Consider the following 25,611-nt stretch of genomic DNA (forward strand, 5'->3'; position numbering starts at 1 on the left):
AGTAGTGTGGTGGGCACGGTGGTGTGATGGTGGCGTGCTCCGCCTACCACACCGTATGCCCTGGGTTCACACCCCGGGCAAACCAAGATCAAAATTTTCGAAATAAGGTCTTTCAATTAGAAGAAAATTTTTTCTAAGCGGGGTCGCCCCTCGGCAGTGTTTGGCAAGCGCTCCGGGTGTATTTCTGCCATGAAAAGCTCTCAGTGAAGACTTTCGGGATCGGCATAAAACATGTAGGTCCCGTCAGGCCAATTTGTAGGGAAAATCAAGAGGAGCACGACGCAAATTGGAAGAGAAGCTCGACCTTAGATCTCTTCGGAGGTTATCGCGCCTTACATTTTTTTTTATCTCCATAGTAAGGCATTTTAGTATATATGCTCAACGATTAAAATATTTTTTTTATTTCAAAATTTATATGTTTTTAAAGATAATTTTGAATTTTATTAGTGGAGGATATTCAAAATGTTTCTATAAAATCTGGCGAATTGTAGAGCCTTTTCTACAATTATGGTTCAAAAATTAAACGCAATTTAATTTTAACTGGACTGTATTTATTTGGCAATAGTTTTCGTGCTAACGCACCGCGTGTCAATCTGGTAATAATTTTCTTTATTTCTTCTGATTACCGTTTGATACTTTTTTAGTAAAACGGGATGTACATATAGTGTGAAGTTCTTTGTATTTAAGCACGTATGTGCGTATGTGCATACAAACCGCTGCCTAGATGCGATGACAATGATTTTTTTTTTATGGCGATGCAGTGAGTGGGCGATGAGAGTATTTGCTATGTAGTGTTAGAGCTCTAGCGAAGACGACGACAACGATGACGATGATGATGATGATGATGATGATGACGACGACGTGGACAGCGACAGCGACGGTCACTGTTCAAGCAATGGTGTACGGTAGTTAATGCTTCCCTATTTACATATGTAGCCATGCATGCTGAGAGTGCATTCTAATATGAAAACTTACAGTTAGAACGAAGAATATTTGTAGGCAGTGTTGGCGATGATTTATTTTCAAGAAGGGGCGCGAACATACTCCCGCCCTTGAAAGCTTTTGCTTTCAATGAGTTTCCTTGACTGGTTCTGAGTCAATGGGCAACTTACACACACGAGATATTGCTCGTTTGTATGTGCCATCTGCAGTTTTGACTTCCACTACTCTTACCATACCGTCGTCCCCAGGAATAGTTTTGGTAATTCTTCCGATTGGCCATTTGAGTGGAGCTGTCGTCTCCTCCCTCAGCAATACCAAATCGTTCACCTTCAAGTTTGCCATGATTGTATTCCACTTTGAGCGCTTCTGTAACTCCTTTATATATTCGTGGTGCCAACGCTGCCAGAACTGTTGTTGTATGTATTGAACGATTTGGTAGCGCTTCAGAGAGCTTATTTTTTCCGATGATAGATTAGGCTCTGGTAAGCTAGTTAGCGTCCTGTGTACCAAGAAGTGGCCTGGTGTCAATGGTCGAAGATCATTGGGATCTGACGAAATGGGGGTTAATGGGCGACTATTTACGATTGCCTCTGATTGGCAGACGACGGTATGTAGTTCGTCATGTGATAAGACGTTCAGACCTATGGCGCGACGAAGGTGATGCTTAGCGAGCTTGACGGCGCTTTCCCATAGCCCCCCGAAATGTGGAGACCTTGGAGGTATGAACTTCCAGTCTATGCCCTCGTTTTTGCAAAACTGTTCGACGCATTCGATATGTTCTTTAGCAATGAAAGACTTCAACAAGTCTCTGAGCTCACGATTTGCGCCAACAAAGTTGGTTGCGTTATCGGAGACGATTACACGACACTTTCCGCGGCGGGAAATGAAACGCTTGAGTGCTGCGATGAACGCTGCTGTTGATAGGTCGGGCACTAGCTCAAAGTGCACTGCTTTTGTTGTGAAGCATATAAACACAGCGATGTAGGTTTTGATTGGAGTTCGCCCTCTTATTTGTTGTGTCACTAGAAAGGGTCCACAATAGTCGACCCCTGTTTTCTCGAATGGATATGATGCTGTTATGCGTGAGGCAGGTAGGGAACCCATCATCTGCTCTGAAACAACTGGCCGAAAGCGATAACAAATTACGCAATTATGGATTACTTGCCTGATAATATTTCGACCACCAATTATCCAAAATTGATCCCGAATAATGTTCTGTAGCGTCTGCGCTCCTGCGTGAAGGTTCCTACGATGATGGTGTGTGATTAAAGCGTGAACGAATGGGTGTGAATGTGGTAAGACAATAAGATGTTTGGCATCAAACGGGAGTGTTGAATTTTTCACCCTTCCCCCAACTCGTATTATGTTGTTGTGCATGAACGGTGACAGCGCTGCTAATTTTGATAATCTATCCACTGGTTTATTACTTCGAAGTTTGGTATACTCGTTGTGAAAGTATTTTTGCTGAATGCAACGACAAATCATTAGGAGAGTTGAATACATTTCTTCCGGGCTGATTGACGACGGGCGGGTGTTTGTAATAAAACGTTTCACATAAGTGAATATGCGAAGAAACTTGGCATAATTGTTGATGTGCTTGTGTTCGGCTATTATGTCCGTAGACTGGTCTATGAGCAAGACTACCCGCTGTCTGCGTTGTTCTGGCAAATCAGGCGGAACATTGTAGATTGAAGAGGGCCAATTTTCAGATGTCGTCTTGAGAAATGCGGGTCCCTGGAACCATTGTTGATTGTTTCTGACGTCGTCTACTGTTGCCCCGCGAGATACCAGGTCAGCAGGATTAAGCGACGAAGGTACGTGATGCCATTTGTAACGCGATGTCAGCTGCTGAATTTTTGAAACTCGGTTGGCTACGAAGACTGTCCACCTAGACGGTTCGCCACGAATCCAACACAAGGCAATTGTTGAGTCTGTCCAACAGTGGATGTAGTCTGCAGTGGTAGGAAAGATGGTAACCACAGACTGAAGTAGTTCTGCGAGAAGCATTGTGGCACATAATTCCAAGCGGGGTAAGCTCACTTCCTTTTTGGGAGCCACCCGAGATTTGGCGCACACCAGCGCAGACACCTTTTCTTGCAATGTGCGAGTGACAATGTAGATGCATGCCCCGTAAGCCCTTGTGCTGGCATCTGAAAATGCATGGATTTCAGTAGTAGTGTTAATTGGAACGTACCTTGGAATTTGTATGTTATCGATATGATCTAGTTGTTGTTTAAAGTTTTGCCATTGTGTGTAGACATCCTGTGGAACGCTTTCATCCCAGTCTAATTTAAGCTGCCACAGCTGTTGCATGAGCAGTTTACAGGAGACGATCAACGGACTAAGCAGACCAAGGGGATCGAAAAAGCTTGCTATCTGTGATAATATGGATCTTTTCGTGATCTTCAGCTGCGATGAGCGAGTATTATAAGAAAAGATAAAAACGTCTGGTTTAGGCGACCACTTTAGTCCTAGAGTTTTGACATATTCGGAATCACCTAGTTTGACCATTTCCTCCCTGTCTTCTTGAGGTACATTTTCAATGATGCTTATGTGATTTGCTGCAAATTTCCACAATGGAAACCCACCACCGCTAAGAAGCGATGTCACTTGGTCCTTTATGGTGATTACTTCATTTATTGTTGATGCACCAGTCATCAAGTTATCAACATAAAAATCCTTAAGTGTTACGGCGGATCCGATTGGGAAGCGGGTGGACTCCTCTTTGGCCAGCTGAAGCAGGCATTTCGTTGCTAGGTATGGTGCAGAGCTGGTACCGTACATTACAGTCTGAAGTTGATATGCTTGTGGCATATTCTCGGGTAGCTCTCTCCAAATAATGCTTTGCCATGGCGCATCTGCTTCATGCACCAGTACTTGGCGGTACATTTTGGCGATGTCCGCCATGAGCACGTACCTGTGGCTTCGAAACCGAACGAGAATGGTAAATATGTCATCCTGTAGGGTTGGGCCGACGCGAAGAATTTCGTTGAGACTTTTACCCGAGGACGTTCGACATGATGCGTCGAAGACGACGCGAAGTTTTGTTGTGCTGCTGTCGGCCTTTAGTACGCAATGATGTGGTATAAAATAGCGTCCAAATGGATTGTTCTCAACGTTAACCATATGGCTCATTGATTTGTACTCATCCATGAACCCGGCATATTGCTTGAATAGAGAGGGATTTCGTGAAAATTTATATTCCATAGCAACTAACCTTTTGAGTGCGATCTCGTGAGAGCGGCCTAGTATCTCTGGATCTTCTTTGAATTGCAATCGAACAATGAATTTTTTGCTGAAAGGGCATCTTGTGGTTGTTGCTTCAAAAAACTCCTCACAGTACCTTTCCTCTGATGAGAGAAACCTTTGAGATTCATTGTGGCTTTCTAGCGTCCAGAATTTCTCTAGCAAGTGATCCAGCTGAGGTTGGTTGCTAGTGGCGATGAAGGATTTGTAGATTGGCGATGAACTAGTGTTCGATGATCCCATAGTCGATGAGTGTGCAGATGGAGCTACTCCTGACACAATCCATCCGAGTTTGGTTTTTTGGAGCACGGACAAGCCGTCCCGGAGTTTTATCTGCCCTACGAGCAGCAAGTCGAAGAATACGCCTGCTCCAATAAGGCAGTCAATGCCGCTAGGTTTATGAAATCTGTCATCGGCAAGAGTGATGTTGCTTGGCACCTTCCATTCGGTTATATCTATTTTACACGTTGGCTGCTGTGAGGTTATTAATGGCAGAATCACAGCTTCGATACTCCTAGTATATGCTGTATGAAGCGACTTCAGTTCAAGTGAGCATGTGTATTGAGTTTTTGTAGTAGTTGTACCAATTCCCATTACCTCTATGCAGCTTTTGGAACGGGGCAAGCGTAAGTGTTGTGCGATATGCTCAGTTACGAAGTTCAGCTGTGAGCCAGAGTCTAACAAGACGCGAGCCGTGAGTGAGACGCCCGACGAATTACATAGCTCGACCAGTGCGGTTGCAAGAATGACTTCCCCTTCATATGTAGTGGCTTGTAGAGCTGTTTGGCTGTTGTCCGCCAGCTTGTTGTTGGAGTTATCACCTTCAACAGATGTCCTGTGTAGCAATGTGTGATGACTGACTTTGCAGTGTTGACACCTACGATGAGATGGACAATTACTAGAGCAATGATTCTTACCTAAACAGTTTATGCATAAGTTTAGTCGTTTGACTCTAAGATATCGTTCCACTGGATCAAGCTTCATGAACGAGTCACAGTTGAAGGGGTTATGACTTGGGCTGGCATTACAAAATACACATTTTTTTGCAGCTTGGGCCACGACGAACGAGAGCTGGTTCTTTTTCTGTAAGGGTTTTTTTGTAAGTGAAGCAGACGTGGTAGGGTTTGCCCCGAGCATGTTGAACGTCTGGCAACGGGATTCCAAAAACGTGGCTAAATCTGACCACGTTGGCATTCGTAACTGCGACGACTGAGTGGTACCCCACTTGGACGATACTTCCTCCTCCCATCGCGTTCGTGTAGTTACATCTAATTTTTTCGATACTAAATGCAATAAAATTCCATCGCCAATTTGCTGAGCCGTTGCTAGTGATTGCATCGCCCGAAGGTTTACATTGACGATGTCGATAAAATTACGAAGCGTTGGGACATTCGCAGAAGACATTGGTTGGATGTCACAAATATGTTGCATGTGCGCTTGAAAAATCAACCGACTGTTGTTGAACCGGGCGACGATGAGCTCCAAAGCTACCTTGTAGTTGGCGCTGGTTACCTCAAGTGATTGAATGAGCCGTGATGCCTTGTCAGTCAGGCACGAGCGCAGGTATTGAAACTTTTCAACGTCAGACAGATCCTTATTGTTGTGAACCAGAGTTGAAAATACGTTGTAAAAGTCTAACCAGTCACTCTGCTCCCCACTGAAACGTGTCAGTTGAAGTTTCGGCAAGTTGGTGCGACTACATTGTCGGCGCTCGGTGGAAATATGGGTGCTGTTGAAGTGCTGGGGACTCTCTAAGGGTTGCAGAGAGGCCATTCGGTCGGTAATTGCTGTCTTTGCTTGAATGTACGATTGTTCGATGATGATGCGATGATCTTCTTCTAGTTGTGACTCATCAAGCTCTTCTAGCTTACCCTGAAGTTCCTCGAGCGCATTGTAGTGGCGCTCTACCAATGCTAATTTGATTTCCAATTGGCGTAATGTGTGTGATTGTTCATCAACGCCAGCGTTCCATGATTGCAAGCGTGCCAGTAGATTTGAGCGTTGTTTGATTTTCACGCGTAGGCTACGGGCTGCTTCATCGCCACCGCTAATATCAGTAAGTGATGAACCATTTTCTGATTCGCTATCTGATGAACCCATTCCAATATTACGGGTCGATAGAATTGATAATCAGAGCCACATCCGGCTCGAAGGACCTATGGCGAATTGTAGAGCCTTTTCTACAATTATGGTTCAAAAATTAAACGCAATTTAATTTTAACTGGACTGTATTTATTTGGCAATAGTTTTCGTGCTAACGCACCGCGTGTCAATCTGGTAATAATTTTCTTTATTTCTTCTGATTACCGTTTGATACTTTTTTAGTAAAACGGGATGTACATATAGTGTGAAGTTCTTTGTATTTAAGCACGTATGTGCATATGTGCATACAAACCGCTGCCTAGATGCGATGACAATGATTTTTTTTTTATGGCGATGCAGTGAGTGGGCGATGAGAGTATTTGCTATGTAGTGTTAGAGCTCTAGCGAAGACGACGACAACGATGACGATGATGATGATGATGATGATGATGATGACGACGACGTGGACAGCGACAGCGACGGTCACTGTTCAAGCAATGGTGTACGGTAGTTAATGCTTCCCTATTTACATATGTAGCCATGCATGCTGAGAGTGCATTCTAATATGAAAACTTACAGTTAGAACGAAGAATATTTGTAGGCAGTGTTGGCGATGATTTATTTTCAAGAAGGGGCGCGAACAAAATCATTACTATCTAGTTACGTACATCCATACAGAGAGAGAGAGCTGTTGCCTTGTACATATACAATAGTCTGTGTGAGAGCTTTAAAAAGCTTCGCTCGTTGGCTAGAAAATAATTGTCGCTGCTCTAAACGGATGGCCAATTGTTTCATTATTATTAAGCTTATTGGGGGGAAAGAAAAGGATTAACTATATGTAACATAAAATGGTGTTCTAGTCAACCTACAGGAACTTTTACTATCGATTAGCTAAAGCTTTACAATAAACTGGTGAAGGTTGGTCGCCACAATGATTACGCCAAGCAGTCCGAAATAATGTTTTGCCTGATTCATTTATCCTGCTTATCACAACGTTCCACAACAATAATTAGAGCTAGCCATGATACTCATACTCCTCTTGCGTTTGATTTTCAACCAAAAAAACATAAACTTACTCCATTTTCCTATTTAAAGTTTAAGAATAGTTTTTCTTAAAAAAAGAAAAACTTGCCAATCTATGCTATAGGTATTCAGTGACTATTGTAGCGTTACATGGAAATGCCCCCCATTCTGAATACATTTAACAATGCAATACACACACACACTTATAAACCACACAAAGAGCTAAATGTACCGACCCAAATATTTATGCATTCTCAGCGAGAGTTCGCCAATGGGTTGTTAATGCTTGCACATGCAATGCATATTCATTTACATTTGTCAACCCGTCACATTGACCAACACACTTGTCGATCAGTCAATGGTCAATGTGACTGCCAAAATATTTATATGTAATATTTATATGTATCTATCATGATCTATCATGTGTGTACAGTTGCGAACACGAAAATTCAGGTGAAATTTTAATTCAGTTTTGTTAATTAAACACTATTTTTCTATTTTCGATAATTTTAGTGAAAACTTCAGCAAAAGAATTAAAAAAACCTTTTTAAAAAAATTCGAAAATTTGAGAAAACAAAGAAAAATTTCAAACTCTTTTTTAAAGGTTTTCTGAAAATATTTTTGAGTATGCAGTTTCTTAGCCCAATAATTTCAGTCTAAAAAAGAACAACATAAGTCTTTCCAAATTCCCTTACTATGGAAGAGAATATAAAATGCTTTTCGGAAAAAATTTCAATCTACTGGTAAAAACAATTGTGTACGCTTAAAATTAAATGTTTAAATATATCGAACTCGATTTTTAGAATGGTTTGCATAGTTTCATAGACATGTTTTCTGAATTTATCGAAAATATAAAGAGTTTTATTCATAGAAATTTTCATACCCTTAAATTGAGAGAGCTAAAAAAATGTTCGAAAATTTCGCATTCTAATTTTCGATTATTTCTACAATCTTTTGTAACTGATTTGCGTAGTTTCAGCTAAAAAATATTTATAAATAATTCCTAAAATTATCGAAATAAAAGCGCGAGTTTTATATGAGCTTAAAATAAAATGTTCGAAAATTGAGCTTCCCAATTTTCAATTTTTTCGAAAATCTTTTGTAATTGATTTGCATAGTGTCAGGTAAAAAGCTCTTAGAAATGCTTTCCATAAGTATTAAAAATAAAAAACAATTTTTTTCTTACAAATTTACATACCCGACAAAATTCATGAAGCTTAAAATAAAATGTTCGAAAATTTCAAATTCAAATTTACGATTTTTTTGAAATTTATTTGTTATTAATTTGCATAGTTTCAGTTAAAAAATGCATAGAAATGTTTACCAAAGCTATCGAAATTAAAAACAAGTAAGGAAGGCTAAGTTCAGGTGTAACCGAACATTACATACTCAACTGAGGGCTTTGGAGACAAAATAAGGGAAAAGCACCATTTAGCAAAATTAAACGAGGGTAACCCTGGAATGTGTTTGTATGACATGGGTTTCAAATGAAAGGTATTAAAGAGTATTTTAAAACGGAGTGGGCCTTAGTTCTAAATGTGGACGCCTTTTCGAGATGTCGCCATAAAGGTGGACAAGGGGTGACTCTAGAATGTGTTTGTACGATATGGGTATCAAAAGAAAAGTTTTAATGAGTATTTTAAAAGGGAGTGGGCCTTTGTTCTATAGGTGGACGCCTTTTCGAGATATCGCCATAAAGGTGGACCAGAGGTGACACTAGAATGTATTTGTACGATATGGGTATCAAATGAAAGGTGTTAATGAGTATTTTAAAAGGGAGTTGGCCTTAGTGCTATAGGTGGACGCCTTTTAGAGATATCGCCATAGATGTGAACCATGGGTGACTCTAGAATGTGTTTGTACGATATGGGTATCAAATTAAAGGTATTAGTGAGGGTTTTAAAAGGCAGTGGCCCTTAGTTGTATATGTGAAGACGTTTTCGAAATATCGAACAAAATGTGGACCAGGGTGACCCAGAACATCATCTGTCGGGTACCGCTAATTTATTTATATATGTAATGCCAGGAACAGTATTCCTGCCAAGATTCCAAGGGCTTTCGATTTCGTCCTGCATAACTTTTTCATTTTCTTCTACTTAATAGGGTAGGTGTCACACCCATTTTACAAAGTTTTTTCTAAAGTTATATTTTGCGTCAGTAAACCAACCCAATTACCATGTTTCATCTCTTTTTTCATATTTGGTATAGAATTATCGCACTTTTTTATTTTTCGTAATTTTCGATATCGAAAAAGTGGGCGTGGTCATAGTTGGATTTCGGCCATTTTTTATACCAAGATAAAGTGAGTTAAGATAAGTACGTGAACTAAGTTTAGTAAAGATATGTCGATTTTTGTTCAAGTTATCGTGTTAACGGCTGAGCGGAAGGACAGACGGACGACTGTGTATAAAAACTGGGCGTGGCTTCAACCGATTTCGCCCATTTTCACAGAAAACAGTTATCGTCTAAAATATATGCCCCTACCGAAGTAATTAATTCCAAAAACTTTGATATTTTGAAACATGAAAACGTGGCCGAAAAATAAATCAGAAATACTATAAATAAGCAAAGAAACAAAAAAGTCAAAGTTTTGCGTATTTGCCAATTTTTTTTTAGAAAAAACGCATAAGGCACGTTGTCATAAAGTTTATTCGAATAAGTGAACCTGCTTGAGTTCTGTTGTAAACTTTTACAATATGAATTTTTTACATTGTCGAATATTACTCCTAAAGACCATTTAAACAATATTAAATTGACAGAACGTGTAATCGCAGAAATTTGTTCTATTATAAATATATTAGGGTATTTTCCTAGTTCTCGGTATTTTAAACTGTTAGTACGCGTGGGCAATTTACAATATTAAGGCCTTTTTTTTTTACATATTAATGTGTTTGTTTGGGCGAATTTGTGTGTCTGTGCTTTTTATATATAGAATGTGTGCTTATGGTAATATTACAGTGAAGCTTTGAACCCATCAAGCCTACTTCAATTACTAGTACATAAGTAAGGGGTTATTGAATATTAGTTACAATAGAACCAGGAAATTTCTTCTAAAACCAGCTCTTACATGGCGCGTGCCTTCCAGAGGTAAAATTAATTTCATAAATTGGTTTTTATTTGCAAACCCATGCACATTTTTGTTTGAGGTCATAGAGACCACAGACCAAGTTACAAAATCGTTATGTGTTAGATGAGTTTATATATCGCTAATTCGTTTTGCATATTTTCTCATTTAGAAATTCGATGCATATTTTTTGAACATTTCATGAATATTTTGATGCTGTAAATACTTCTTTAGGCGCGTTATGAAAAAATGAACAGAGTGAACTTTCAAAAAAAAGTAAGACAAAAGTAACACTTTGAAAATGCGGTCAGTGTGTGTGTTCGCTACAAAATTTTCGAGCAAATTTGTTCTGAATGGGCCTTTCACCACATCATATCATGCGTCACTGCAACCATGTTGAATTAGATCGAATGGTGAAAAAGTCAGCTTTCGCTAGCGCAATTTAACTTTGGGAGTGCATTTATATTGCGTAGAATAAAATGAAAAAGTTCTGCAGGGCGACATAAAAAGCACTGGAAATCATGGCAGGAATATCGTTCGTGGTATTACATATATAAATAAATTAGCGGTACCCGACAGATGATGTTTTGGGTCACCCCGGTCCACACTTGGTCGATATATCGAAAACGCATTCACCTATAAAACTAAGACCCACTCCTGTTTAAAATACTCATTAACACCTTTCATTTGATACCCATATCGTACAAACAATTCTAGAGTCATCCCTGGTCCACCTCTCTGGCGATATCTCGAAAAGGCGTCCACTTATAGAACTAAGGCCCTCTCCCTTTTAAAATACTTATCCACACCTTTCATTTGATACCCATATGGCACAAACACATTCTAGAGTGAACTCGGTCCACCGTTATGGCGATATCTCGAAAAGGCGTCCACCTATAGAACCAAGGCCCACTCCCTTTCAAAATACTCCTTTCATTTGATACCCATGTCATGCAAACACATTCCAGGATTACCCTAGGTTCATTCTCCTACATGGTGATTTTCCCTTATTTGACAAAGCATGAAAATCGTTCCAAAAAACGTCACCATTGGTCTACAATTTGGTCGATATTTCCCAAACGTATGTGATATGGAATTAAAAACCACTTATAAACTATCTACGAAATCGTACGAAACAAACGCAGCTATAATTATACTCAGATGGGCAGTGCTCACAGAGTATATTAATTTTCTTCGCATAACGGTATTCCGTAACGGTATAAACTAATCGAGATAAATTTGGACTTCCATATTAAAATTTTTAGGGTGAAAAAAGAAATTCATTAAGCCACATCCGTCCGTCCGTCTGTGGGTAAACACGATAACTTGAGTAAATTTTGAGGTATTTTAATGAAATTTGATATGTAGATTCCTTGGCACTCATCTCTGATCGCTATTTAAAATGAAAGAAATTAATTAAGATTAAAGAAATTAATTAAGAGCGCTTCGAAAATATTTCATGGGTGATTTAAAAAAAAAATTTAACCAAATTTTCATATTAAAAAAAAAATAATTCAAATAAAACGAATTGATAGCTGAAGAAAGATAGCAAAGGCAAGTTGCTCCACTTTTTAGTATTACCATTTGTATGTATCCATGAAAAAGACAATTTTGTTCCCAAAGCTCTCAGCTCTCAGCTGAAATGTTATGTTAATGATATATAATGTTCGGTTACACCCGAACTTAGCCTTACTTACTAGTTTATAATTAATATTTGGTTGATTAGAAATGAATTTGTCGTGAGAGAAAATACACCTGAGTACTTGCTAGGAGCCTATCATGCCAAGTGCTAGTAACAAAATAGAAGAAAAAGTGAGTAGTAGTAACTGAGCTAGTTTCCAACTAGTCGCTTTAACTGCGGCGTATCATAGGCGCACCACACATCCACACATATACGTATAAACATATCTATGTATAAATATCAGCACATTTAATTGTATGTGACTTTGGTCCTGTTGCTTCGGTTAAGTCAAGTTTTGGATGCACGTACCTATCCTTAGTCTTTGCTCTTTGTTAACACATAACAGGTCGTCTCATCTGTCACTTCTACTTGACGCGTGTCAGTTTTTTTGTCGTAATGGTCTTATGGTATGCATTCTGACGTGATGTACGTAAACATTTAAAAGTTTAGTTAAAGTAAAAAATTGTAAATGTATTTCAGCATGTCTAGAAATTTTCCATGCACAAATACATGTTTTCTTTTATTTGCGGTTACTTGAAAAATATTTGCTGATGTGGAATCTTGTTGATTTATTTGATTTTGGTTCTCTTTAAAAGTTTTATATATATATCAAAGAAAATTAAGCAACGACAGCTGTTAATAGTCGGTAAAAGTCTAGTTGAGGGGTTGACTGCTAGTACGTGTCTAAAAATATCGAGAGAGGTGTCAAAAGACGCGTATTGACCTCGACAACCATAATCCGAAGGCAGAAAAGAAAAATTTTATCTCTGTCCTGAGATTTAGGCAATTTAGGCAATTTATACTAATACTAATTAACTTACACTTAACATAACTTACGGCCACCGTGGTGTGATGGTAGCGGGCCCCGCCTACCACACCGTATGCCCTGGGCTCACATCCCGGGCAAAGCAACATCAAAATTTTAGAAATAAGGGTTTTCCAATTAGAAGAAAATTTTTCTAAGCGGGGTCGGCCCTCGGCAGTGTTTGGCAAGCGCTACGAGTGTATTTCTGGCATGAAAAGCTCTCAGTGAAAACTCATCTGCCTTGCAGATGCCGCTCGGAGTCGACATAAAACATGTAGGTCCCGTCCGGCCAATTTGAAGGGAAAATCAAGAGGAGCACGACGCAAATTGGGAGAGAACCTCGGCCTTAAATCTCTTCGGCGGTTATCGCGCCTTACCTTTTTTATTTTTTTTATTTTAATTAATTTACATATATATAGTTCTATATCTTAAGCTGTGTTTCAAAAAAAACAAAATAAATGCGAGTGAAGTAGAAGCAGAAAGGTTAAGGAGTATAGAGAAATATATAGATATCAAAAGTGCCAATAGATAAAAAGCTCAAGTGTTATCACTAGAGAAAAAGCTATAAAGAATCTGTTTATAGTTGGTTTGGTTTAGAGAGTTTCTTACAGCAATAGGAATAGAATTCCAGAGACGTATGGTGTTGACGAAAAACAACCTAGTAGACTCTACATAGTTAAAAATAGGGACAGCTAAGGTGTATGATCTAGCCGATTTATTAAAGAATATTTTATCGTACAAGTACAGCGGCGACTTTGTTGAAATAAGACGGAAAAGAAAAATGCAGCTCCTAGCCTTATGGTAATCGAATAAGTTGCATCCTAAAACTCTATTTCTCCATGCAGATATATGGTCAAGCTTACCCAGTCCATAAAAATAACGCGTAACTTGATTACACACAACCTCAATTTTATGAGCCGAGCTTAAGTCTAGCTTGTTGTAAACTAACTCAGAATACGTAATGATTGGGACAATGAGTTGGATGGCAAGTTCTTTCCTAATGTGAAGAGGGGTATAGGGCACAATTTGCCTCAAATTATGAAGAGTCCCATATACCTTACCCACTACTGTGTTAACATGATCGATCGCAGTGAGGCTCGAGTTCAACATAACTCCAAGGTTTTTAGCTTTATTGACGGTTATTATAACAGCGTTCCCGACCAAATATCGCCGAAAAGTCACTATTGAGTTTAAGGCTAAGATCAGGAGTAGCACTAAAGTCACCAGCCAAGTACAGCTGAATATCATCGGCATAAGCGAGCATATTTACATATCTGCATACATTGAACACATCGTTAATAAAAAGACTAAAAGCAAACGGCCAAGTATAGATCCCTGAGGGACCCCCGCAACTATTTCCATCGGCTCTTACACATCTGTTCCATTCATAGCAATTTGAATCCTGCCTGATAAATAGCTTTCTATCATTTTTCGAGCATTATATACTGAATCTAAAATACTTTTGTAGCTTATAGCACAGTAGTGTGTGATTGACTGAGTCAAAGGCTTTCGAGAAATCGAGTAGACACAGGATTGTTAGTTGGCCTTTGTCAAGGGTACGCATATGTCATCCAAGATTTTTATAAGAGCAGTCGAGCAGCTGTGCCCAGCTATTCAGTTGATGTAGGCGATTTTCATGTGATTGTTGTAATATTGTTTTATCCACAAAAAAAAATGTGAGCATAAGTGTTTTGCGCGAATATAGTTTTGGTCTCCAAGCCTGTGTTGGACCCACCCAGGGTAATTTGTTATAAGCGCAAAAAGGTGTTCTGTGCAAAAATACTATGGATCCTACCCCCGGTTTCGGAGGGACCCGCGGGTAATTTTTCGGTTTTTCGTTAATACCTTTTGTACGAGTTAAATTTTTTATTTTCCGTCTTCGGATTATTAATACTGACGTCAATACGCGTCGTTTGATACCACTCCCGATATTTTCGGAAGAGTATTACCAGTCGACCCCTCAACTAGACTTTTACCTAATATTCTTTGGCCAGAGTGTATGCACTCTTGAAATCACGCAACATGGCCTGTCGCAAAGGAGTATACGACTACATCCACTTTTGTTCTGTTTGTAAGTGTGAGTTGGAGTGATACGTTTTGTATGAACCCGTCTATGGAGAAACAAATGATAACTGTCTTTGCCTGTTGTAGTGATAATAATACTCCTTTCGCTCGATAGCTTTTCGATAAATACTCGAAAAATTTTGGATAACAAATTTAATACATTTTGTTAGCAAATCGACTTGTTGATAGTTTTCGATAGTTTTGGATATATTTTCTGTAAATCATCTATTTTTTCAGTTACATTTTAATATTTAAAAATTTTGATAAAAAATGTAACGATGTTTATCGATCGAATATTTAAAAATTTTTGATAAAAAGTAGATAAATTATTTGTACCACGTCACCTACATCAAACAGTTAACTTTTCGATAACGAAAATTTAACACTGGTTTAAAAAAATTTATAGTACGCCGTCCGGCTCCAGCTAGGGTCTTGATTGAGAATAACAGCTTTCCTCTCCCCTCCATTTATTTGTTTCTTTCTTTTCCTTTCCAATCTTTTCCGTATTTTCCTTTTCTTTTCTTTTCTTTTCTTTTCTTCTCTTTTCTTTTCTTTTCTTTTCTTTTCTTTTCTTTCTTTTCTTTTCTTTTCTTTTCTTTACTTTTTTTCCTTTCTATTCCTTTCCTTTCTCTCCTTTCCTTTCCTTTCATTGCCTTTCCTTTCCTTTCTTCTCCTTTCCTTTTTTTTCATTTTCTTTTCCGTTTTTTACTTTCCTTTGCTTTTATTTCCATCGATCATATATATTGTAGCGGCAGTAAAATGGAACTACTATGATAGTTTACCATATTGAAAGCGACAGATTTAATTCCCGGGAAAAGAAAAATTCAAGACTTCTGAGAAAGAATTTATTTGCGTTGTAGACTCCGTTCGTAGAACGCGGAAACTTGTAAGCATTTAGTCCTCACACCCTAGGCGGTATATCGGGCTTTTAGTTCTCTGTAATATGCTTGCAACGTAGTTTTTCCTTTTAATTCCACCGTTGCCACCCAAACATGCATGCCATCTCATTTTTAGATCCAGCTGGATTGTGCTAACGCAATATATAAATCGCCTGCATGTGTGTGTTTGTTTTTGCGTGTGTACGTGCACATAGAGTCATAGAACTCAAGAGAGGAAATGTTTGTGTAGGGTTTGTCTGATGCAGAGTGTGGGCGTTATTTGCAGACATAGCATTTTGTATTCAAGATTTGGCACACATGTGCATTACTTTGTATTCTAGTCACTGTTTTGCATTCTTCCGGTGTGAAATGTTGGTTTCCTCCGTTCACGTATTCACGTGAATGCCATTGGCTTGATTCAGGCATTGCCATTTCCGTAGAACTCTCTTCTTTGAATCATATCAATTTCACAGTTGCATATCTGCATTTTTATTTTCAATATTTAAAATTGATAATATGTCCTCGTTAAAGAGCCATAAATACATACGCGTGGAAGGATGATGAAAAACTGCCACATAAACAGGTTTGTGTTTAAGCTATAGCTTTTGTTGATTTTTCCTCCACGTGCGTGGTAGTGTAAGAAAGATATGTTTGCTGCACATTCAAATTTAATTTTTTTGTCAAGTTTCTCTCTTTTTTGATGACGGGGGGATTTGAAGAGGTGATAAAACCATTACAAGTTTATTAGCCTCGGAGATTATTTAGCTCAATTCTCAACACCAACTATGTGGGGCGAAGTATATACTTTAGACTGAGTGGATTTATTAACCGATATCGCGCCATCGATTTTTGGATAGGATTAGGGGTCAGGAAAAAAAGTTCCACTATGCATATCTAAGAAAATCATTTTTGAGCCTGCGAAAAAAAATGGCGGAAGGGTAAATTTTTCAGCAAAAACTCCCCAAAACCCAAAACATATTTTTTTTTCAAAAAACTGTTGTAAAAACGTTGGCTACAATAGGCGTCAGCACATCATCTTCTTAGCTTACTGGAGGCTCACCTTATCAGAGATAGAGAGCAAGTTGCCAGCGTATAACCAAAAATAGCCACAGTCAGTTATCAAATGCAAGCTTTGGCCTTTTGTCCTTCTAATCCGTGCAATATCTTACAAATCTAAGTGGACTGAGAGATTGCAACAAAGGGAGAACAAATTTGGCAGGACAATGGTCGTTTTAAAACGCCCTAGAGATGACACATTCCTGTTCATGCCACCAGGATTGCTATCTTTTTAGACAGATAGGTTTTATCGTATTTGTTGCCACTTGGTCCCATTTTGTTCTCAATGTTTATAAACGACGTGACCCATTATTGCATGAGTGTATCAGACGATGCACAGGTATATTTGTCTCGTCCAATTGGCCTGTCAGAGGACCTAGTTTTCAGAATGAATGAAGATCTTGAAAGTATCTCTTAATGGGCAAATAATAACAAGCTTCATTTAAACGCAACAAAAAGACTAAGGCCATCTGCTTTACCTATTCATGGGAGCTAGTACGATCATTGCCATCTTTGTTATTGCAAGGCACTACCATTAGTTATATGAGTTACTCATACCTGGGGTGTAAGGACCATATTAGCTATATTTTACGCAAAATCTATTTCGTATTGAGGAAGCCGATTTAATTCCAATTAATGGGAAATTGAAACTGGTGCGAACTCTCATAGTTCCACTGATATCGTTTGGACCAGCTGTTTTCGGTAATCTGGATTGTGAATCACAGAAGAGGCTACAACTTGCTTTGAATAATTGCGCAAGATATATATTTTCCAAACGTAAATTTGATCACGTATCGGAATTTTCCGCCAAAATACTTAACTGCAGTCTAATGAGCTTTCTAAATTACCGAAACATAGTGTTTTTAAACCAATTAATTCAGGAAAGGCAGCCAGAATACCTCTACGAAAAGTTATTCTTCTCAAAATCAGGCAGGACCTTTAATCTTATTGTGCCTCTCTATACATATCTTTCATCTTCCAGAACAACCTTCGTCAGTGCCATCAAACTATGGATAGGATAGGATAGGTTAGGTGGTAGCTGCCCTGATAAGGATAGCTCACTTGGACAACACGAAGGTCCGTTGTGATACCACATACACCAAAAATAACGGTGACCTAGATCCAGCTACTTAGAGAATCGTTGGGTAGCAACGATAAAGCTCCGAATGATACCGATCTCAACTTTGGATATATCCTCGGGAGATCCAAGTGAGTCGCGACCGAAGTACTTTCGCCTAATTCTGGCAAAAGCTGGACAATCAAGCATAAAGTGATTTGGTGATTCCACCTCATCATCCTCCATACAGCTGCAGCAGCATGGAGTTTCCAGTATATTGAGACGTACCGCATGGATACCCATGGGACAGTGCCCTGTCAAAACCCCAATGACCATTGATAGGTGAGCCTTAGTGAACCCAATTATTTCAGCAGACCTCCTGCCATCCACTTTCGGCCAGAAAGATCTTGCTACCCTGCAAGACGTGGTATCCGCCCAACGTTTGCTGAGCTGATTCGAGGCCCAGGATGGAACTCTTGAAACTATGGAACTCTTAACCAAATCAAATTAAAAATGAACGCAATACTAAGCGCTTTAAATTGGTGAATTTTTCCAATAAAATACAAACATACATTTTAATTGGTTCTTACAACTTCAGTAATACTGTCATAACTTTCTTTTTCTATTCTCTTGTTTCATCTATTTACATTATATTAGTTGTTTCCACTTACACTGGCAATTTATTTTGTGGTCAAAAGACCAATCAAACCAAACATACATATATATGTAGAAATTCTTACCTGGTTATCCACTTAATGAGCACACAACACTCGTTTATTACAGTTTTTATTAATAACAAAGTTTATTAAAATAAAGTAGTTATAGTTAATAGTTAATGGTTATATAAAATAAATGATTTTTCACACAAACACGTTCAAGTGCAACTTTGCGACTTCATTGTCCGACTTAAACTAAACGTTCGTCTTTTATTCAAATTGCTCGGTAGCTGTAGTTTGTATTGTTTCGTCAATTTCTCGTTCAACTTATATTTTAGGGTGAGTGCACTATTCTCTTTAATGGTCTGTCTGTCATACTACATCAGCACTACATTCGGCCGTCCTGATTTCATTCGGCCCCGAATGATTTGCTCCATTTTTTCATAAATTCTGCGACTGTTGACGTCTTCCCTGGTCCTTCATGATCTCCTAACTTCTCGACTTCATATCTGCCATGGTTTAATTTCTTCACTACTTTATAGGGCCCTAAGAACTTCGGTTTTAGTTTTAACCCGCTACCGAACTGCGTTCTTTTGATTGCTACTAAGTCGTTAAATTCGTAACATGTTTCTTTTCTCCGGCGTAGATTATATGACCTACGATTTTATTGTTGTATTTTCGAAATGTTATCTTTTGCCTGACTGCGAACTACTGCCCGATCTTCGTTTAACTCATCTAAAGCTGCGTCCTCTAAAAGTTCTTGAAGCTCTGGCATATTGGCCATACTCATATCGAGTCCCGTCAGAATTTTAAAAGGAGATTGTTTTGTGCTTCGTGGAGGAGAATTGTTTATGAACTGTTGTACGCGTTCTATGTGTTTGTACCAACTGCTAGTTGATTCTGCACATAACTTCGATAACATCGGAACAACTACCCTGTGCATCCTCTCTACTTGCCCATTTCCCCGCGGCACTCCTGTCGTTATAATTAAATGCTGAATATTTTCACCTTGACAATAATCTTTGAATAGATGCGAAGTAAATGCAAATTCGATGCAACTGCGCACTACTTGTCCCACCTTTGCATTAATTTGAGGTATGAAAAATGTCTTTTCTAGTAGATCTTGGGTTTTCTTTGTCGAGAAATGTCCCTGCCTATGCGCCAGTTTAATAACCTCGTCTTCCATTAGTGCTGGCACCACAATTAACTCTTTCTCTGGATTTTTAAAAAGAATGTCGTATTTAATGTAAAAATCTTCGTATTCGTCTTTTTCTAAGATTTTCCTAACTGCTTTTGTCCATTCATCTTTTAACTGTGCTTGCTTAAGTCGGTACTTTAACGAGTCCTCTAACATTAAGCAATACATTCTACTCATCGCGTCAACATGCGTCATTCGAGTTCCTGGCCTGTGCTCGATTTCATAGTTGAAATCTTGTAGAAATAAAACCCATCTCGCAACCTTAGGTGGTACCTCCTTCCTCTTGAGTGTCAGTGTAAATGCGTTACAGTCTGTCACGATTTTAAATTTGATACCTAATAAGTATATCTTCCATTTCTTTAAAGCTTCGATTATTGCTAAAACCTCTAATTCGTATGACGGATAATTCTCCTCTGCTGGCTTCGTCTTCCTGCTCATATACTGTACCGGATGTAATTTCTGATCGTCAGGATCCTTCTGCAATAATATAGCCCCATACCCATACTTACTGGCATCAGTATGTACATCTGTTACCGCACTCTGGGAGAATAATCTCAATACCGGTGCATTTTGTAAAAACCCCTTCAATTGCTGGAAAGCTGTTATTTGCTCTACGCATAATTTAAAGACTATGTCTTTCCTTCACAAATCTGATAACGGCCTAGCGATTAATGCATAGTTTTCTATGAACCTTCGAAAATATGAGGTTAGCCCTAAAAATCTCTGTAAACCCTTCTTGTCTGACGGTAAAGGAAAATTTTTTATAGCTTTCGTTTTATTTTCTGAAATTTGAATGGTACCGTTTTCGATAATGTATCCCAAAAATTCTACTTTCCGTTTTAAAAATTGACACTTGGTCCACTTTATTTTTAGTCCGTTCGTCGAACAAACTTCTAAAACCTTTCTTAATTTAATTATACCTTCATCTTCGTCCTTTGATGATATTATCAAGTCGTCCATGTATATTATCACGATGCCTTTCTGAATTAACGTTCGAAATACAGCGTTAATAAACCGACAAAAAACAGCGGGTGAATTCGAAATTCCAAATGGCACTACGCAAAATTCGTACTGCCCGTCACTACTTACAAATGCCGTATATTTTCTTGATGTCGGTGCTACTGGGACATGAAAGAATCCATTGGATAAATCCAACGTTGTAAAAACTCGTCCACCTTGCAATCTGTCTAAAACGTCGTCCATCACGACCATCGGAAAATTGTCTCGTATAATTTTTTTTATTAAGTTGTCTATAGTCACAACATAAACGTTTTTCTCCGCTTTTCTTTGGAACGACCACAATCAGAGAAGCATAGTTAGAGTTGCTGCGTTTGATTACCCCCTCCCTTAACCACTCTTCGATTTGCCTATCCACAAACTTCCGATCTTCAATCGTCATTCGCCTTGGATTTTGGTATACAGGTACTTCATCTGTCAAAACTATTTCCATTTGTACGGATGATTCACAGTTACCTACCGGTTTATACTCTTCAAACACACTTTCTACTTCTCTGGCTAAAATATCGTCTAAATGCTGTATGTCTAGAGCCTTAATCTCTTTTAACTCGTTTAAGTTCATCACATCAAGCTCTTTTATCCACTCTTTTTGTTTATTTATACTTAATTTTTCCTTGTCAGATACATTCTTCTTTTTGAAAACAGCCTCATCTTCAGTTAAAATGATATATACGTCTTTTAAAATAGCTTTACCTATTATCCCTGCAAACTGAATGTATTTTTCTCTGACTACATGGAGTGTGACATTTAGCGACATCCCATCCACATGCATCAAGGTGTCGAAGCTACCTCTCGTCTCAATAACATTTGCACAAGCACTATAAAGTTTCCTCTTATCATGGCTTAACTTATGTTCACATCGGCTTAACATTAATGTATCGTACCGTATCAAGTTCAAAGAACAACCCGAGTCAATAAGTGTGTCAAACTTGAAATCATTTACGGTTAGTGTTTTGAAATGTAACTCGTCTCTAGCACTATTGAAAAATGGCTGAAAAACCTCGTCACCTAAAGTATTCACAGTACTTACCTCTTTCTTTACCTCTTTTCCACCTTTTGTTTTAGCTTTGCACTCGAATGAGCGATGACCCATTTCGTTGCATTTAAAACACTTAAATTCCTTATGTGTACATTTTGCTGCTACATGAGATTTATCTCCACACTTAAAACACCTCCTATTCGATTCTTCTTTCGGTTTTGTTGCTCCGGTATAATTTTCCTTTAAAACTTCAGACGCCCCTGTCTTTACTAATCCTATATTAGCTTTTCTTACTTTCTCGTACACTTTCACCTGTTCCTTCAAATCTTCTATAGTCTTTGCTTGATACAAAACAGACTTATTAAACCTTGAGTCTGGAATACCCTCAATAAAGTAATCAATTGTACTTGCCTCGTCTAAATTTATCTGTTTACCTATTTCCATTAGGCTGTACAGATACTCGTGAAAACTCTCGTTTGCATGTTTACGTCTGTTTTTTTTAGTAATTTATGCACATATGACGTACAAAGCTTAGAACCAAATTCGGATATAAGAACGTTTTTTAAAGTTTCCCAACTACATACGTTACTTTGGCTTCTAACGAATAGCTTAGCTGCTCCCCACAAAAGCTGTTTTCCATAAACAAATCTCTGTAAATCGTTCCAATTCACTATATCCGCATTTAATTCAAACTCATTTACCCAAACCCTTATATCGACATTACTCTCCCCGGAAAATGAACTCACACAATCGCCTATATCTTTAAGTGTAAATTGTTGCTGCCTCACAAAGAACTGGGAAGACTGCAGAAAATTATTCTCTTGCACATCATTGTAAACCGACTCATCATCACTAGGAACGTTTCGCGTCAACCCGTAGTGCCGAAGTAGTCTATCTTGTAAATTTCGTTTCTGTCCTGATGTCGAAAGTTCTAACTCCCTCAATTTGCCTTTTAGCAAACTAACAGTCAAAGACAATATAGGGTCAACGTCCATCCTATTGAATGCAAATATGATAAAATGTAGATGTAAATAAAATAAAAATGTTAATTGAAATTGAAAATACAATGTTAATTTTAATTAGTCAAAGTGAGAACAAACCAAATACTATCTCCACACCTTTTATTTTCTTAAATGTTTCGGTTTTCATATAATAGTTAAAAACTTGCTAATCAATGTTCTTTACTGTTTCTCTAACAAAAATATTTCAATTAAATTTTTTTTGTTTTTATTTACTTCGTATAAAAATTTTATCGCCTTCACTGTACTTAACAACCTTGTTTTCAACTTTTATATTAACCTTCTTTGTTCTTCGTATTCTTATTTTAATTTTTGTTCCACCTTTATATTCGTCTTTAATTGCATTTCATTTCGCTTTGACAATCTTATTTTCTCTTTTCTTCTATACTATAAGCCTTCAACAATGGTATTTTTTTTTTGTCTATTTCAAACACTTCTGTTTTTACAATGTTAGTATTCTTAAAGTTTTATCAACATTTACTTAGAGTTTCAGCTATCTATCGCTTTTATCTTTACCGGGAACAGAGTGCAGTGAACGAAGTAGCGTGGTACTTAGAGCATCGCTCTGATGTGACATCATCACGTGACGTGATGTCACTTTTTAACACTAAAATACCCTCTTACAATTAGGGTAAAAATACTCAAAATTCAAAAATGCACCTGCATTCTTAACAAACAAGCTCTGTCAGACTGTTATCGTCACAAAAACCTTAGACTTGATGCAGAGTAGCATAATTGTCAATTTAATCCCCTTGACTGATTATTCAGGCATTTTTCGAAAACATTAGTGGATAAAACCGGGCGATGCTTAAGTAAATCGTTAGGACATCCACCGAATAAAAAGTGGGTAGACGATAATATAAACCATATTTTTAAGTACGAGATTTGTTATACTGTATTATGATGGTCTGATAAAAATCCACTGACTTATATTGGAAACCTTTAAAAAAATATGCACTGTGCTACAGTTAGAAGATAATGGTGCAATGCCGAGTCAATCGAACGCAAATATGATCTCTTCCTCTTTGTGCTGTGATATGACATCACATTCATATCCTCAATATCACATCGAAACAAGGAAGTAACATCGCAAAGCTTAAATAAATTCGGATATCATGCAACTAAATTTTAAGCAAAACTTAATGGCCTGAGGAAGAACACGGTTTATTTTTATGGATTTTATTCGGAAAACTGATGTCATACGGATGTGTCATATCACATATATCTTATATATTGAGGTATCACATATATCCTAAATCAAATTGATGTGTGATATCACATATCACACAGAATTAAAAAAAATTAACAGTTAAAAAAAAAAAATAAAAAAATCCATTTATTATTCGAACTCTAAATGGATAAATGCAGACCGAGTTTCAACAACCCCCTGCCGAGAGGTGATTTCGTTAAGAAAAAATTCCCAACTTGTTTTTGTTGTTTTGTCTAATAGGCCATGCACATGTGACGGCAGGGTAACGTCATATGAAGAAACGTAGAGCTCATTGGTCGACCCAACTCACCACCGCATACTTCATAGTAGTACCCCGGTTCTTAGGAGTTGGTGCTTAGGAGTTTTAGTGCAGGTTTAAGTCAATCAATGTTCAAAAAAATTTTACGAACATTTCTTTTATAAAGAGTTCTGTGAGTTATTTTTAAGTTTGCGGTTTTATAGCGCTTAAACGCTTAAGCGATTTTGGCCGTTTCGTAACAAGTCATGCCATTTTTACCTGTTTTGCCATAACTGACGTCAATTGGCAGTGCCAAGAGAAGCCAAGTTTTCCTCCACCTGCCTTTCCCAACTCCGTGGAGTTCTGCCCCTTCTTCTGATTCCAAACTGCGGTGTCGACTGAAAAATTGTCTTGGCCGGAGCATCTTCGTTCATTCGCATAACATAAGTGTTCGAATACTCTAGAAAACTTCGAATTTTTTTTATTCTGAGTTCTCTAAAATTTTTTAAGTGTGGAGTTTTTTAGCCCCATAAATTTCAGTCTAACAAGGTATAAGTTATAGGTCCCTAAAACTTCGCGTTAATGTTTGTCTTTTTTTCATACAAAATGTGGAAACTTTTTCTTCATATGGAGGAAAAATTGAAAGACCCTCCAGAAAAAAATGTTAATTAAAAATGCGAATTTTAAGAGACCTATAACTTGTACTTATTAAACTCAAATTTATTGCGTCATAAAATTCTATCCACAAACAATTCAGAGAAATCCAAATAAAAATTTCGAATATTTTTCAAATTTTCGAACATTCTTTTGAAATCTCAAAAGCTTTGTTGGCTTTGTCATGCTATGCCAATGGACAAGGACGCTCTGGCCAAGAAAGTATTTCAGTCAACACCGCAGTTAGAAAATTCGAAATTTTCGTAATTCTTTCTCGAATTTTCGAACATTTTTTTTTAAACGTTTTCGAGATTGGTTCGCATAGTTTCAGTTACAACATTCATTCACGTTGTTTTTTAAATATGGAAAATTAAAAATTATCATTGCTATTTTCCGTTCGCTCCTTTAGGAAGAGGTGATTTACAAAAAAAACAAGTAAGGAAGGTTAAGTTCGGGTGTAACCGAACATTACATACTCAGTTGAGAGCTATGGTGACAACATAAGGGAAAATAACCATGTAGGAAAATGAACCGAGGGAAACCCTGGAATGTGTTTGTATGACATGTGTATCAAATGAAAGACATTAAAGAGTATTTTATGAGGGAGTGGGCCATAGTTCTATAGGTGGACGCCATTTAGGGATATAGCCATAAAGTGGATCAGGGTTGACTCTAGAATGCGTTTGTACGATATGGGTATCAAATGAAAGGTATTAATGAGTATTTTAAAAGGGCGTGGACC

The 25,611-nt window shown here is 37.9% G+C and overlaps 1 protein-coding gene and 1 pseudogene across 1 annotated transcript in view; both read right to left on the minus strand.

Annotated features, from left to right (window-relative positions):
• The window catches only part of LOC137243399 (maltase A3-like), a 47,526-nt gene extending 28,756 nt beyond the window's left edge, over window positions 1-18,770 (minus strand). Inside the window, exon 1 of the mRNA XM_067771148.1 lies at window positions 18,639-18,770. The gene's annotated coding sequence lies outside the window, so the exon portion shown is untranslated. The remainder of the gene's footprint in view (window positions 1-18,638) is intronic.
• A 1,944-nt stretch (window positions 18,771-20,714) lies between these two features.
• LOC137246268 (uncharacterized) lies at window positions 20,715-22,743 on the minus strand (annotated as a pseudogene).
• Window positions 22,744-25,611: the final 2,868 nt, after the last annotated feature.

This window comes from Eurosta solidaginis, chromosome 3, assembly GCF_040869045.1.
Source record: "Eurosta solidaginis isolate ZX-2024a chromosome 3, ASM4086904v1, whole genome shotgun sequence".
Classification (NCBI taxonomy): Eukaryota; Metazoa; Arthropoda; class Insecta; order Diptera; family Tephritidae; genus Eurosta; species Eurosta solidaginis.